Source organism: Pteropus medius, unplaced genomic scaffold (assembly GCF_902729225.1).
Source record: "Pteropus medius unplaced genomic scaffold, Ma_sr-lr_union100, whole genome shotgun sequence".
Taxonomy (NCBI): Eukaryota; Metazoa; Chordata; class Mammalia; order Chiroptera; family Pteropodidae; genus Pteropus; species Pteropus medius.
This window is the reverse complement of record NW_024349225.1, coordinates 13,505,697-13,521,725: the sequence shown is the minus strand read 5'-3', so window position 1 is coordinate 13,521,725 and position 16,029 is coordinate 13,505,697. Positions and strand designations below refer to the sequence as shown.

General features: G+C 37.5%; 1 long non-coding RNA gene across 1 annotated transcript in view; it reads right to left on the bottom strand.

The window, feature by feature from the left end:
- The window catches only part of LOC120617745 (uncharacterized), a 71,815-nt gene that overhangs the window by 19,041 nt on the left and 36,745 nt on the right, over positions 1-16,029 (bottom strand). Inside the window, exon 3 of the long non-coding RNA XR_005657029.1 lies at positions 15,499-15,601. This is a non-coding gene — a long non-coding RNA (uncharacterized LOC120617745). The remainder of the gene's footprint in view (positions 1-15,498; positions 15,602-16,029) is intronic.

Below are 16,029 nucleotides of genomic sequence, written 5' to 3'. Positions count from 1 at the left end.
TATCCATTGCTAATAAACATGTCAGCAGTTTCTTTGCTCTCACATCTGTTGTGAAAAATGTTATCTTTCCTGAAGTGTATTTATTTTGTCTTTAATACCAGCTTTCATGGATTACAAAATAGAGATATGCCTTTACTTAACAAATTCAATAGCATATGCTGGAAAGTGCCCCACAAGAGTGATGAGATAAATTAAAGACGTATATTATATCTTGGATCCTGAAAAGGAAATCAATCTAAAGAAAAACGACATCTCTCAGGAAGGCCATACCAATGGAAACAACTTGCCTCTTAATCAAGTTCATCTAAAAATCTATTCAAGACGTTCTATGCATCGTAGGAATTTAACAAAAAGTTTTAAAAATCTATTATCAGTTGTTTCATTATAAAGTCTGTCTTCAGTCAAGCTGATGACTTCCTTTCCCAAGGAAACAACCCATACTCATTTGTTTCTCATTCCATATTCTCCAGAATACCTGCCTCGCCCACTTTACTGAGAGTGAGGCTGTTAGAAGATCAAATGGGGTTTTGTTAAGATGCATTAGACATAAAACTGTAAATTGTCAGATAAATGGTAAATAATTGCCGATATGTCTTCCCCTTTCTATTCTTTTATTTTAATTCATAGTCAAGGGTCCATTTTCCAAGGGTCCATTCCATCTTCAGCAACTCTTTCTCCTTGCCTTCGCTCACCAATACCCCACCCTCTCAAAACATTTAATTGGTGGGCAAGGGCTATCTCTCTTACACAGGTGAGGAATAGCATACCTGAGAACTCACCAGCACAGTTTAAAGAAGCAAGTGGGAAAATCCTGATATCAAGTGTATAATAAATATGATTAGGGCTGTCAGAGATGCACACATGTCCTCGTCAGTCTCTTCCTCTGGGGTTATGGATATTCCTAATACCACATACCTCCCTCTGAAATTCAAAGTCATTTTCTGCCCTATTGGCCAATAGCTAATTTCTGCTGAAGTCAAGGAGGAAATGAGTGGAAGGCCTATAAGATAAACTAGCAAACTGTGTGCTCATATGTATAGTTCTTTGCTAAAGCATTAGGTCAATATTAAAAAAAAAATGTATCAATGAATAGATAGTGATTAGTTAATAAAAAAGAAAACAAATATGGAAATAGGATCAAAAAGGTTAAAAAGTGGTTTTCTAAAAGTTTAACAGAATCAATCCAGTTTTGGCAATATTGGTCAATTAAAAAAATATAGAAGGCACAAATAAATAATATTAAGACTAGAAAAGGGGACATATCTAGAAAAACATCTGTTTAAAAACAGCAAGAGAATATCATTAAAATAAATGCCAATAAATTTAGGGAGCTAGAGGAGATGCATAGAAAAATATAACTTGATAAAAGTGACTTAGATAAAATAAAATCCTGAATAATCTTCTACTATTAAAGAAATTGAATCCACAGTGAAAATCTTCCCACGAATAAAGCACCAAGTAAAGCCAGTTACTAATGAAATGAATAATTTCAATCTTACAAAACACTTTTTCAGAGATGAGGAAAAAAAAAGGAAAAATGCCTAGCACATTGCTTGAGGCGAGTTGTATCCAAGCCAGTCTTTAAAAACTTTGTTGAAAGGATTGATCTTACCAGATATTGATCTTTAATATAAAGCTCTAATAATTAGGAGAGTATGATATTGGTACAGTAATAAACCCTTAGCCTAGTGGAATGAAATAGAAAGACTGAAATAAACTCGTCCAAATATGGAAACCTGACCTATAGCAGAGTCATCAGTGCAGATAAATGAGGAAAGATTACACTCTTCAGTCAATGATACCAATCTATTTAGTCATCTATAAGAAAAATATAAGATTTCATTCCATACTACACATTCACACAAAATCCAGATCGATTAAGAGCAAAGTTTTATAACTTTAGAAAAAAAATAGCAGAATATATTTATGAATTCAGAATAGAGAAGGATTTCTTAAACAAAATACTAAAATGCAAATCATAGAGAAAAGATTTGACTAATTAAAATGAGGTATCATCAAAAAAACATCATAAGAAAAAATTATCATTAGATGATTCTGCTCATCATGACAAAAGTAAAAAGACAAGTCACAAACTGGCAGAGGATACTGACAGCACATATGGATAAAAAGCTTGGAATCCAGAATATGTAAAGAACTCCTATACATGAATAAGAAAAGGACAGACAATCCAATTTTTTAAAGTAGGCGAAATACATGAACAGGCATATATAAAAGGAGAAAACAAGAAGGGCCCATATACTTATTTTTAAAAATGCTCAATTTCATTAGTAACTAGGGAAATGTAATTAATACCATAAATGAGAACATTTCACACACACATTAGAAAAAAAACTGGACAAATCTAAGTTTTAATGAAAATGTGGAGTAAATGGGAATATAGGCATTTTAGGAAATAACTTGACATTATCTAGTTATGTTGAAGGTACTTGTTGCCTATGACCTATCTATTTTCCTCTTAATTTTACATCCTACAGAAACTCTTTAATTAATCAAGAACTATGCATAAATGTGTTCCTAACAGCAATTTTTGTAATAGCAAATAACTGAAAATAACCCAAATATCTGTCAATCAAAAGTAGAAAGTATGAATGCATAGTGGTATAGTTATACAGCAGAACTCCTTATGGCAATGAACATTAAGCAACATGTGTTAATAAACATTGATTTAAAAAATAGTAAGCCAGAAAAGCAAGTAACGGAGGCTATATATACATGACACCATGTTCATAAACCTCAGCGACAGCAAAACGAAACATATGTCAGAGCGATAGGCATAAGTGGTACAATTATGAAGAAAAACAATGGAATAACAAACATTTCGCAGTGAGAGGAAAGCGGAAGGAAGCAAGGACTGCCTACAGGGACTTCGACGAGAGTGACAACATTCCATTTCTGAAGCTTGACGGCGTACACTCTAGTGTTCACATTATCTCCATTCTCTAAAACTGCACAGAGTCCATATAGTCAAGAGTTATAGGAATGAAAAAAGTTGATCGACAGCCATGATTTTGTAACCATTTATTTCAAACACGATATAGTAAGTAAGAGGAGTAAAAAGTGTCCAGAATTTAGGACACATTAATAGAAAGAAGATTCCATAAGCGAGATAACATTTATCTAAGTTCAGGGGAACTTAGCAGTGTATTACGCACAGGGACTGGATGAACAAAAACATGCGACTCAGAAACCAAGGGCAGTAAAGAAGTGACAATCAAAATGTCAAGATGATTCAGGCTTCTTGGAAAGCAATTTTGATCTGAGGCCAAAAAGGTGTCGAATATGAAGCCAAGACAGACGTATCTAAAGCGAGAGCTAAAGAGGACAACTGGACTGAGATCGGTGGTGGAGCGAGCGAGCATGGGGAAGGGGGACGTAGGCAGAGCCTCGATTCCAGGAGAAATGGGCCTCAGGAAAGGGAGTGCGGGAATGTTTCCAGTGCGAAAGCTGCGTCACAACTCTTGCCCGTTAACAATCCACCATAAACATTTCTCTTCTTAAGGGATCAAGTTTTATGTTTATGTGGACCTGGAGTGTATAAAACATGTTCTCAAGATGGCTTTTTATAGGGATGAAGTAAATGGACTAAGAAGTGATACGTGAGCTTCCCCTTTCAGAAATAGTAAGACGACCCTTTGTAAGGATTTAAAGAACAGCGGAGCGGCACTTGTTTAGGTGACCAAAGAGGGGGAAAATGCCTAAATCGCAATCAGAATATCTACACTTAATTGTTATTTTCAAACAACTATATAACTGGGTGTGAAGCTTGGCTCAGACGCTGGACCTTGGGAAGTCACAGCTTCTCCCTGTGAATTTTCTCATTTTTCTCATTTGTGAAAGAGAGAGGTAGGCATCTGCTTTCTTCTTTTTCCAGTCCTAGCATTGCACCATGCTAAGACTCATAAATTCAGTGATTTAATTCTAATTGAGGTTTCTCTGTTCAGACCATTTTCTAGAAGCTAAAAGAGAAAAATGTCCACAAAGACCTTTACTTCCCCGAATTTTCCATCTCCTAGTTTGGCTTGGAGAAACCTGCTCTCTACGGGAGAGACATGTGCTGGCAGCTCGCTTGGCAGTCACCTCCTTGCTTTGAAGCCCTGTCAACCTCTACACCGTCACTGGACAGGGGACGCCTTATTTCTAAGACATATTTGTGGAACTGGCACACCACTGGCTCAGCCTGGAGCGGTCCCTTAATTAGAACGTGCCTGTCAAAAGCAGAAGAGGCCTTTGTGTTCAGTAAAGGATGCTTAAAAGTGAGGGTATCACATATTTTTTCTCTTTCACCACATGGAATTTTTATTTTTATGGCCTTCAAAAATGAAACAATTTTTATCTTAAAAGCAAATATTTCTCCTGCTCTTAAAATGCTAGCATTTGAAAACCAATATATACTGGCAAATAACGTGGGAAACAGACATGCGGAACACTTAATAATGATTGAACACATAAAGCATTTTTCTTCTGTTGTTATGTGACAGCTGGATGAGTTTCAACTTCCTGCTCACTGCACAGGCTCTAAGCTTCCAATTCTGGGCTTTTTCCTTTTCTTCCTCCTCCCTGCCTCCCCATCCCCTTCTCGCCTCCTCCTTCCTCTTTGGGAAAACACGAATGGTTTTGATTACATAATAGCTGCAAACTTTATATCTCCCACTTCAATTCTTACACATCATAAACAGAAGAGTGAACTTCAGACTCCATTAAGAGAAAGGTTGGTCTGAATTGTAGGGAGGCCTTTCATGTTGGTATGATTTAAAAAAAGTTTGCTATAGGAAAAGGAATGCATTGAGGTTTGGCTAGAGATCATGCTTTGACTACCAACCATTCAGCCTAAATAGCGACAAGACTCCAATTCTAATCAAGTCAAGAGTGAAGCCTTGAGTCCAGGACCAAGGCCCCTGCAGGATTCATTCAGTCCAACAGGAGTTTTAATACATGAGCACCCATAAACACAAATAGGCTAAGTGAGGATAGTCAGAGCCTTATAAATAAACTGTGAAATGTGCGCACCTCGTAATTGTGATTCTCTCTTCTCTAATGTCGTGTTTTCTTTGGCTTTTCCCTTTACAAATAAACTTCTATTATTGTCATGGTGCTCAGGTAAATTGGGGACAGGAGGAGCGAGTCAACACTTTTTATGCCACTACCTACAAATATTTACTGAGCACATGCTCTGTGTGAGGCACTGTCCTAGACTCTTAGCTACCTCAGTGAACAAAACAGACAGTTTTCTCTATTGGAAAGCAGAAAGACACCTTTAAAAGCAGTATGAATAAACATATTGTACAGTCGCGGCAGGTGAGAAGTGTGGTGGAACAACAGAACAAGGAAGAGGTATACGGGAACACCAGCTAGGGTGGAGAGTCGTGATTTTTAAATAGGATGGTTAGTGAGGCTGTGTTAAAAAAAGGGACATGTGATCAGAGACTCCTTTGAATCTTGGGAGAAGAGAGGCCAGTGATGTTTCTATATTTGAAAAAAAGATTTGTTCTGGGCAATAGTCTGTTTTGCCTGATTCCCTGGGTACATTTTTATGCTCTTTGGTAATGTGATTCTAAATAAGTATACCGTACTTCTGAGTATATTGAATTCATTATAATGTAACAATTTTTTTTTTTTGAGCCCCAGCTACATAATAGGCACTGTTTAGGAGCTGGAGATATATCATTAAAAAGGCAGGCAGGGTCTCTGTGATCTCGGAATGTCCAATGGAGACAGGAGAGGTCAGCAAAGACACAGAAGAATGAGATGATTTCAGAGGGCAGTAAGGGTTCTGCAGAAATAAATAGGCTAATAGCAGGCAGGGTGGAGAGACAGGCCTCATATAAGGTGGTCAGGGCTAGAATCTCTGACACTAATCTGAGTTCCAAATGAGAAGATGATGATGAACAGGAGAAGACTTTCCCAGCATAAAGAACATGAAGTACAAAATCTCGGAGGAGAAGATGCTGCTGACCTGTGGTAGGAACAGTAAAAAGGCCAGTATGGCTAGAGCAGGGAGAGTGGCAAGAGATGGCATCAGAAGAGTAGGCTCTGTTATGAGCTGAATTATGTCCCCCAAGATGCTGAAGTCTTAACCCTCAAGTGCCTGTGAAGGTGACCTAATTTCAAAACAGGATTTTTGCAGATGATCAAGTTAACGTGAGGTCATTAGGGTGGGTTCTAATCCAATATGTATGTATCCTTATAGAAAGGGGAAATTTGGACATGGAAACAGACATAAACGGGGAGAACTCCATGTGAAGGTGAAGGCAGAGGGTGGGGTTACAGATCCACCAGGCAAGAAACACCAAAGATTGCCAGCAATCCACCAGAACTTAGGGGAGGGGCATGGAACAGATTCTCCTCCAGAAGAAACCAATCCTGCAGGCATCTTGGTTCTGGACGTTCCATCTCCAGAACTGTGAGATAATACGTTTCTGTTGTTTAAGCTACCCAGTTTGTGGTACTTAGTTATAGCTGCCCCAAGAAACAGACACAGGTATAGACAGATGCCCTAGACAGTCAGATTCTAGTCTCCATGCAATGAGAAGATCTGAAAGGCTCGAAGCAAGACCTGATGAACATCTTTAAAAGGATCGCATGGATGTGGCTATCTGGTCATGGCATTGCAACCAAATGGAGCTTGGCGTTTTCCTCAAAAGAAGCTCAATAGAACTTTACACAGCCATTAGAGAGCGACCATCATATGCAGAATAGGTTTTTCAATTTTCGAGTGTTAACATTTAGCATTCTTGATCTTTAAAACTATTTTTTTGGATAGAAGTTTTTTAAAAGTATAAATATATATTTTAGGGCTGAAAGAAATCTCTCTTGCAGAAGATGTTTGGAATGTATGGGTTTGCTTATATTTCTATCTTGTTTACCAGCAGGAAGGCAGGCTGAGTCAAAGCTTTCATTTACTGACTGAGTAAACTTCACCAAAAATGAAAACTTTTAATTAATATATTTAAACATGTTTACAAACACATCCAGATATGTACATGACCTACAAATATATGTATGTATGCCTGTGCATACATACATATCCATAAATAGTATATTATTTTCATACTCTATGCCTATGCCTGGATACTAAATTTTAGATCTGTAAACAATGTTAATCATTTAGGTCTTGTAAGTCAGTACCAATTTTGATGACCATTGAAATGAGCCAATTTTGATGACCATTGTAAAAAGTGGGTTCTTAGTGACAAAGACTGGGGAAAAAAAAAAAAACTGTGGTCCGAGGTTAGCTAGTTCCTTAATAAGTCTAGTTCTGCTCCTAAAAGTTTGATTATACTTTATAAAGTTTCTGAATAAAATCCAGTTTATGGACAATTCTATAGAACAAACCACCAAGTTCTTTAAGAAATAAAGATATAAGAGACATGACCACTAAAATGTGTGAACCTTATTTGGATTCTGGTTCAGACAAACCAAACCATTAAAAATAGAAAGAAAAAAGGAAAAGAAAAAAAATTCAGAAAATTCTCAACACTGACTAGAGGTCTGAGTGTATTAAGTAATTATCTTTTTTTTACCTTTTCTGGATTTCAAAACGTTATTTCATTTACGAATTTTTTAAATGATTATCTTTTAGAAATTCTGAAACATTTTGTATGAGATGATATGTCTAAGGTTTGCTTCACAATAATTGAATGGCAGGAGGTGGACGTATAGATGAAACAAAAGAGACCTGAGTTGATGAGTTTTAAAACTGGGGTAGTAGGGGTATGTATTGGGAGTTCTCATTGTATTAGCCTCTTTATTTGATGGATAGTAAACATTTTCGTACTAAAATGTTAAAAATGTTTTTTCACATATAGCATGTTTTAATATAGTTCAAAGTTTTTAAATTCTATAACCTAGCTTGCTGTAGTACATTGTTATAAATATACCTCCAGCTAAAGCAGTCTATTAAAAATTGAGATTGTATTATTCATTTAATACTTTATGTCTCGATGATTCCAATGATGGATAATTACTATTATATTACATATTTAATTATAACCCAGATCAGATGTCTGTTGTTCCAACCTCAGGTTCCAACCCTGGAGGCTTCCAGTCACTTGAGCTGACAGCATCTCACCTCTAGTGTGACCTGCTTTTGCTTTTTTTGACCTTGGGGCTTCTCTGATAACCCAGCATGGGATGCCAGCATGACGCTGCTTGGCAGGCATCCACGGGCAGCTGACCCTCAAACAATGGCATGTGTGAACCTTTCTGCTGTTGGCCCTTGGATGGACAAATGTAAGAGCCATTCTATGTGCTTTTCAAAAACTCCCATGAGATCATGCCCTGTTTGTTCACAGAGGTGACCAACTTGAGAATCCACCTTCGTTTTGAACTGTGAGAAAGCAGAACTCCAGAGCTTTGCAAAGAATCCCCCTTGAGTATTCGGCAGAGCCCTGATCAGGGCAGGCATGTAAGGAAACCATCTGAGCCAGAGAAAGAACCACTTGAAAAGTTTGGTGGTAACAGCACCTATCAAACACATAGGGCCAGGAAGAGTATCCACTCTCATCGCCCCTTGAAAACTTCATAATCGCAATGAATTGGGAGGGTATTCAGAAGGGTATTGCCTCAGTTATTGGGAATTAGTCCTAGATCAAATACTTTGGACTGCTCTAACAAATCTTAAAGGTGGTACACCAAAAGATCAAACTGTTTCTAAGTAACTTAACTGTATCCCAGGAGAAAGCTCAAGAATATTTATAGGAATAAAAATATATCCAGCACCCTAAAATATAAAATTCAAAATGCCTGGCCCTAATCGAAAATTAGCACGCATGCAAAGAAGTAGGAAAATATAACCCATAATGAGGAGAGAAGGCAACCTACTGAAATTGACACAGAACTGACACAGATGTTTTAATTAGCAAAGATATAAAAATGGCTATTGTAACTGTATCCCATATGTTCAAAAGTTATGTAGAAACATAAAAGAAATTTAAAAAAGCAAATCAAACTTGTAGTGATGAAAACAAAAAAGTCTGAGATGAAAAATACACTGGATGGGATTAACAGCAGATAGGATCTTGCAGACAGAAAGATAAGTGACCTTGAAAATAAACAGAAACTGCCCAAGATAAAGCACAAAGAAAAAAAAAAGAATTAAAAGAATAAATAAAAAGCATTATTAAGTTGTGGGACACTTTCAATCAGTCTAATATTAGTGTATCTGAAAGAGATGTTGGGGAGGCAGAAAAAGAACTTGAAGAAACAATGGTCATTTCTAAAACTTTGAAGAAACTGTAAACCCAAAGAGCCTAGAAACTCAATTAATTCCAAGCACAAGAAATATAAAAAAAACTATACTCACCAAGTCCAAAAGGCATTATAAGAAAAGAGAATGACAAACCAATATCATTTATGAGCAAAGATGCAAAAATTCTAAGTAATATTTTATCCAAGCATATGCAACAATAACAAAAAAGGGTACTCTATCAGTAACAAGTAGAGTTTGCTCTATGAATGCAAAATTGGTTTAACATATAAAATCAATGTAATTCACTATATTAAACTACACAAAGAAAAACCACATGATCATCTCAATAGATGCAGCCCCTTGACAAAATCCATATCCATTCCTGATCAAAACTCTCAGTAAACTAGCAAAAGAAGGAAAATTCCTCAACTAGATGAACGGCACCTATAAAAGACCTATGGCTAACATCATCCTTAATGGTAGAAGACTAAATGTATTCCCACTAAGTTTGAGAATAAAACAAACATGCTTGCTCTACCACTCCTTGTCATCATTATATTTGGAGGTTCTAGCCAGTAAAATATGGTAAGAATAATAAATGAAAGGCATCTATATTAGAAAGGAAGAAATAAAACTGTATTAATAACCAACGTGTTCTCTATGTAGGCAGTCCAATGGAATCTATGAAAAAGCTACGAGAACTAATAAGTGAGTTTAGCAAGACTAGAGAATACAAGATCAATAAACAAAAATCAAATTTATTTCTATGTACTAGAAAAAATATCAGAAATCAAAATTTTAAAATTACATGTCATCATGGCATAAGGAAATATGAATTTCTTAGGGATAAAACTGAGAAAAGATTTACAAAACTTGTATGCTAAAAACTATAAAATATTGCTGAGAGAAATGAAAGATGACCCGAAGAAGCGAAGTGAAATATTATGTTTGTGGGTAGAGATATTCAGTATAATCAAGATATCAATTCTCCCCAAATTAGTCTATAGATTCAACAGATTCAGAATCCCATTAGAGTTCTTTTTTGAAAGAAATTGGCAGGTTGGTTGTAAAATTCATATGAAATTGCAAAGAACATAAAATAATCAATATATCTTTGAAAGAGAATAATAAAGTCTTTAAACCAAAGACTTATTTTACAGTTACATTAATCATGACACTGTGGTCATGAATGGCATAAAGACAGAATAACAGATCTGCGGATTGCTTGGTGACTCTTACCAAGTGGCCCCAGAAGTGCACCGGCTGGCCCTTAGGCCAGGAGGCCCTTGGGCTAGCACACCCAGTGGCCCGCTTTGACTGGTGCCTGACCCTGAGCACCACCCAGGGCTGCATCTGAGGAAGACACACCTGAAAGGTAGACAAGGCAGGCACCAGAGCCCTGCTAAAGTGAATCCTGCCCCACAGGTTCAGCCTCTCACTGGCCAATCCTCACAACCTATAAGCCCGAAGGTCAATCCCTCCCATCGATGTGCAAGCAGCAACCAAAGTTCAACTACCACAGGAGGGCACACACAACTCACACAAAGGACACACCTGGAACACCTGGCTCAGGTGACCAGGGAAGACTGCGCCACTGGGCCCCACAGGACACCTACTACATAAAGCCACTCTACTAAAACCAGGAGACTTAGGAGCCCTACGTAGAAACAAACACACAGAGGCAGCCAAAATGAAGAGACAAAGAAACATGTCCCATATGAAAGAACAACACAAAGTTCCAGAAAAAGAACTCAACAAAATGAAGACAAGTAATCTACCAGATGCAGAGTTTAAAACACTGGTAATAAAGATGGTAAGTGAACTTGGGGGAAGAGTAGATGAACTCAGTGAGAACTTTAACGAAGAGAAAACATAAGAATGGAGATGGAAAGCATAAAAGGGTACCAGTCAGAAATGAAGAATACAATATCTGAGATGAAGAGTATATTAGAGGAATCAACAGATTGGATGAAGCAGAGGATTGAATCAGAGATTTAGAGGATGGGGTAGTGGAGGACAGCAAAAAGAAAAAAGAATCCAAAAAAAAATGAGGAAAGTTTAAGGGGCCTCTGGGACAATATCAAGCATAACAACATTTGCATCACAGGGGTACCAGAAGGAAGAAAGAGAGCAAAGAATTGAAATCCTATTTGAAGAAATAATCACGGAAAACTTCCTCAACCTAGTGAAAGAAATAGACATACAACCCCGGGAAATGCAGAGTCCCAAACGAGATGAACCCAAAGAGGCCCACGCCAAGACACATCATAATTAAAATGTCAAAGGTTAAAGACAAAGAGAGACTCTTAAAAGCAGCAAGAGAAAAGCAGTTAGTTACCTACAAGGGAGCTCCCTTAAGACCATCAGCTGATTTCTCAACAGAAACTTTGCAGGCCAGAAGGGTTTGGCACGAGATATTCAAAGTGAGGAAAAGCGAGGACCTACAACCCAGCAAAGCTTTACTCTACCCAGCAAAGCTATTGTTTAGAATCAAAGGACAGATAAAGAACTTCCCAGACAAGAAAAAGCTAAAGGATTTCAGCACCACCGAGCCAGTATTACAGGAAATGTTGGAGGGATTTCTTTAAGAAGAAGAAAAAAAAAATGTATCAAAAATGTGAATAAAATGACAATAACTACATATCTATCAACAAGAACTTCAAACGAAAAAGAATTAAAAGCTCCAATCAAAAGGTAAGGCAGCTAAATGGATAAGAAAACAAGACTCTTATAAATGTGGCCTGCAAAAGACTCACTTCAGATCAAAAGACACACCAACTGAAAGTAAATAGATGGAAAAAGATATTTCATAAAAATGGAAGCAAAAAGGCTGGGGTAACAATACTAATACCAGACAAAGTAGACTTTAAAACAAAGAGACAAAGAAGGACCCAGTAATCCCATTTCTGGGTATTTATCCAAAGAAAACTAAAACTAAAACACTACTTTGAAGGGACATGTGCATCCATATGTTCATTGCAGCATTATTTACAATAGCCAAGATATGGAGGCCACCTGGTGTCCAGCAATGGATGAATGGATATAGAAGAGGTAGTATATATATACAATAGAATATTACTCAGCCATAAAAATAAGTAAGTAAATAAATAAATGAAATCTCTACATCTGCAATAACATGGATGGACCTAGAAGGTATTGTGCTGAGTGGAGTAAGTTAGGTAGAGAAAGACAAATGCCATGTGATTTCACTTACACGTGGAATCTAAAGAACAAAATAAACAAACAAAACAGAAACAAACTCATAGAACATTTTGAGGGTTACTAGATGGAAGTGGGGCTGGGGATGGGTGAAAGAGGAGGAAGGGATTAAGAACAAATTGGTAGTTTCAAAATAGTCACAGAGATGTAAAATATATAGCATGAGGAATATAGTTAATAATATTGTAAAAAGTAATAGTAATATTGTAATAACTATGTACAGTGTCAGATGGGCACAATTTATTGGGGTAATCATTTCACAAGTTATATAAATGTCAAATCACTATTTTGTACACCTGAAACTAATACAATATTGTATGCCAACTATAATTGAAAAATAAATATATATATTTAAAAATAATAGAAATAGAAAAAAATAGTAGTAGAAAAAAGACCAGTGGGTTGCTAGGGGAAGAGGAAGAGGGAGGAGGAGGGGCTAGGGAGGGTGAGAGGACACTTTTGTGGGTGATTGATACGCTTGACTAAACTCCCTTGATTATGTTGGTGATTTCATGCATATATACATATGTCGAACCCCAAGCACAAACTCCAGGTGGTAATTATTTGAGTGCCTACTATATACTAGGCACTGTACTTAATGTTTAGTCCTTAATACAGATCTTTTCATATAGGTATTTATTATCACTAATTTACAGATTAGCACACTTGGAATCAGAGATGTTAAATACTTGCCCCATTTTACTTACCTAGGACACAAAAAAAATTTTGGAAAAGTAATTTCTTTTCTCTGCAAGTATACAAATATAAAATAAAAACTTCTCTTCCTCCTAGTCATCGTCAGGACTTTCTCTGGCTCTTTAGTTTGAGAGAAGGCATGTATCAATTATATATTCAGATACACACACGAACATACACAGGTTTTGGAAAGCCCTTGAATATTCTTTTTAATTTTGTCATTTCACTCCCAGGCCTATTTTTATTCAATTTTGACTGTACTTTCAAGGTTGTTCTAGCTTCAAACCCTCTTCTGTGAGGCAGGGAGCCCAAGGATACAGAGAGATTGGTTAGCGAATGTCAATAAATACTTCAAAGGGATTGGGATATATAAATTGAAAATTGTTATTCTTCCTGTAATAGAAGAATTGGTTGAAATGTTGAATTTCCTTTAGTGAAACGTTTTAGTACCTTTCGTTGGTAAAATGGGTTACTGCCAAAGAAGTCCAAACAACCAGTGGTTTGGTGTATGGTAAGGGTTTCTACAATAACACCTGAACAGCAGGAGGTGCAGGTATTTTTCAAAGTAAAATAAGACTGAAAGCAAAGGGTCATGCACCTTGCAGTAAGGTGAGACATCAGTTATGCCCCATGGGCTGTTCAAAGGGGCACAGCAGATGTAAAGAAGGGGAAGCTGGAATGGAGCCACGTAACACATGCCTTCATTTCATTCATGGAGCAGACGGAGCACGGAGCAGATGGCCCCTTACTTTGATGAACGATCAGAAGGGAAGCCCACGGATACATAGAAAATAGGAGCGTAGAAAATGGTTTTAGGGACCATGTGTCAAGGAGAGCTCCAGATGGGGTGGTTAGTCCCTCTTCTCACCCTCAGATCAAAATCCAACAAGAAACTGGAAAGGATGGCCAGTAAAGAGACAAAAAGGAGCAAATGGTTGATGGGATGGGACGAGTGTCCTCCTCTTCATCAAGCCCGCCGTCTTGGCACACAGATCTACATTTTTCATTTTCAGAGTCTTTGTCCCCACCATTTCTTCTCTCTGAAAATTCCTCCTCCTGCACAATCTGAACCCAGCCGTCCTTAGGACTTTGCTCAGATTCTACATCTCTTCAGTTTTCTTAGCCCACAATGCTTGTTTCTTCTGAATTCCCAAATTACTCAGTGTGTATCAGCCATTGCTTCTTTAATTAATAATAAATTCGGTATGTGATGTTCTTTTTTTATAGATAAAGAATTCTCTGGCTTTAAGTGACTTGAGATCTAAGACCATTTTTAAAATCATTAAACTTCTGCTTGGCACAGTGCCTAGAATATAGCAGGTGTTAACATCTTTCTCCTTTGTGCCAGTCAAGGTCATAACACAGATATCTTGTCATATTTGATACAAAAAAATCAGATTTTAGCTCCTGAGAGCACACTGCAATTTGAGAAGCCCTCCGATAAAAGCCATATGGAGAGCCTGAACTATTTGGAAATTATCATAATATATTTGGCAGGTATAATAGCCCATACAAAGAATAGAGCATATTTGGATAAGATGCTGGAAATAAATAGCTCCAAACTGGGGGCAACTGGCAGTTCTTGGCCCTCTTATTACTCTTGATAATGTCTTTTTATTCAGTAGGACTTTTCAGGTTGCTAGCGACAGAAATCAACTCTAACCGGGTTGTGCAAGAAGAGAAGCCCTTCGTTTACAAAGCTCTGGAGCTCACCTAAGCAAGTCAGAGAAGTGAAGGAAGAGATATGAGAATCTGAGCCCCCAGGTCTCTAATCAGAGATCAAAGCCACAAGAAACCTCCCATTTCTGTCTGACAGTTGACTCCACTTGGCTTTATTGGACAAGCATATTCTCTCCACATATCTGCTAGCAGCCCCCGGCAAACATCCTCCTCTCTGAAACCTTAGAGAACAGATTAGTCCCAGAGAAAGAGAATGACTGGCCTTTCTTAGTCATGTGATCGGCCTTGATCCAGCCACTGCAACCAAGGTGGTGTAAACCTGAGACACCCACCTGTTCACCTTGCGGCCAGAGGACAAAGTTTGTTACAGGAGAGGAGGCACAGAAAGCTTATTGTTCCAACAAAAGTAACTTTCACAGTCCTGTATGGGCGTGGCATGTGTTTATCAAAATGTCCTTATCAAAATGCCCTCTTTTGAGCTAGGGTAGGGACATTGAATTGCTCCCTTCCAGGATGCCACCTCCATTTTGAGGGCTATCAAATTTCCCAAGATTCTGTGAGTCACGTGAGTCTCCAGGTTACCTTGGGATCCCTAGAATGAAAGTCTATTAAGGAAGAAGATGAGGCAATTCTGTTAGTGATGCCTGCCAACAGTGGTTATCAGGATAGTTCCAGAAAGGAATATATTTCATTACCTTCAAGTCCAATAGAGCTGACACATAGGTCACACGAAGAGCATTCAGGGAACAAGTATCATGGAGGCACCATTCCTTCTGAATTGTCACGCGGATTTCAAGTCTACTGGAGAAAAATGTAAATGTAAAGGCAAATGAAAAGCAGTCCTATTTTTCTTTGGTCTCATTCTCTGAAAAAAAAAAATGCTTTTGCCACTATCACATTAAAAGATAGCAAAAACTCAACAAAAAATTATAAATTGCTTCTAACATGTTAAGATAACTTATTTTTGCAAAGATTAAAAACTATGTCGAACTGATTGAAGACCTTTGTCGAGAACATTAAAACATTTATGGTGTAGCACTGTAATTTGTATCTGAAAAAATAAAGCATTTGACCATGTTAGTTTCTAAGCATATACAAATGTCACTGAAGAAACAATTAAGAAATTCTGTTTTGCATTCCATCGGAGGCTCACTCCCTGCTTGGAAGAAGTACCCTAGCTATAGTGTACTGCCCCTCCTTTGGCTGGTATTCTGTTTCGTGGCTTT